Source organism: Gavialis gangeticus, unplaced genomic scaffold (genome assembly GCF_001723915.1).
Source record: "Gavialis gangeticus isolate Ggan-Ray unplaced genomic scaffold, GavGan_comp1, whole genome shotgun sequence".
Taxonomy (NCBI): domain Eukaryota; kingdom Metazoa; phylum Chordata; order Crocodylia; family Gavialidae; genus Gavialis; species Gavialis gangeticus.
In genome coordinates this window covers 30,336,076-30,337,283 of record NW_017729006.1, presented here as the reverse complement: position 1 = coordinate 30,337,283, position 1,208 = coordinate 30,336,076, and positions in this window count along the sequence as shown.

Below are 1,208 nucleotides of genomic sequence, written 5' to 3'. Positions count from 1 at the left end.
ATTTTAATTAGGTATGTTTTGGTTGTTAAGATTACTTACCTAAGAACATGAGATTCCATAAAATATGATAAAGTGCCTTCCTGGTTGGATCACGAGGACTGCAAAACCCAGGCCTCTACCACTAAAACTAAAGGGCTAATTATAGGATAGACCAAGTCACCTCAGTGGCTTACTGACATTTGCTAAAAGCAACAACAGATGTCTGATCCAGGCACTTGGCAGACTTTCAAATGGAAGTACCTAAAGGGTGGTATATAAGAAGATGAAATGATTTTCTTTCAGTACCTAAGTCATAAAATGCTGACTTTTATCTCCCTGGTCACTGCCTCCAGATTGTGCTAAAGGCTGAGTACATACAGACAATCAAAAAGCCCAAGGCCGAATTGATTTAGTCTTTGCAGGTTAGTCTAAGCAGTAAAGATTGAACCAATAAGCAAATGAACAGACATTCACTTTTGATACAGAAAATGCAGCCACATGCCTGCAGTGGCTCAAGTCAGAAGCCAGGGGACAATAGAGCATGGCTCTCTGGCATGTAGCCAACATGGGCTATGTGTTCACTTCTTCCTGCTGCCCCCAAGGTCTCTGGGACTTGCAGTTCACAATCACAGCAGCAGGACTCTGCAGGGTTGCTCATCACTTCCTCTTCCTGCTTCTAGTTGCTTCTGGGATTTGTAATCCACAGTCACGGGTAACACAGGGGAAGGTGAGTTTAACTCTGCTCCCTGGACCCAGACCCCAGCTGGAGTTTGCCTGAGGGGGCCAGTGAGCCAGCCCTCACTGCTCCAACTAGTGAGCAGAGGAGTGGGACCAGCCTTGCTCTCTGGAGCAAAATGGTCATTAAATTCAGATTTTACTTTTCTTTTTTCTTATCCCTTAAGCACTGTTATTAGAAAGGATTTGGGGCAAGGGGAGCTATCAGGCCTTGATAAAATCACCACATTCTCCAAACCACCAAAGCTAAATGTGACATTTTGCTGGAATTTGTCAAACAGAAAAATCTTGGTGCTCACATGTGAATGTTAAAAGTTTTGTACTATTTTCTTGGCACAGCTGCAATACTTAGTTCATTAGACCCAAAATATTGATATCTTATTTTTAGACATTGCAGTGTAGTTTACCAAAGTGCTACACAGATTTCCTTTCTTCTGCCATCCTTTGTAGTGAGGAGGCAACTACTTAATGTTTTTGGAGTACTTCTCTTGTAA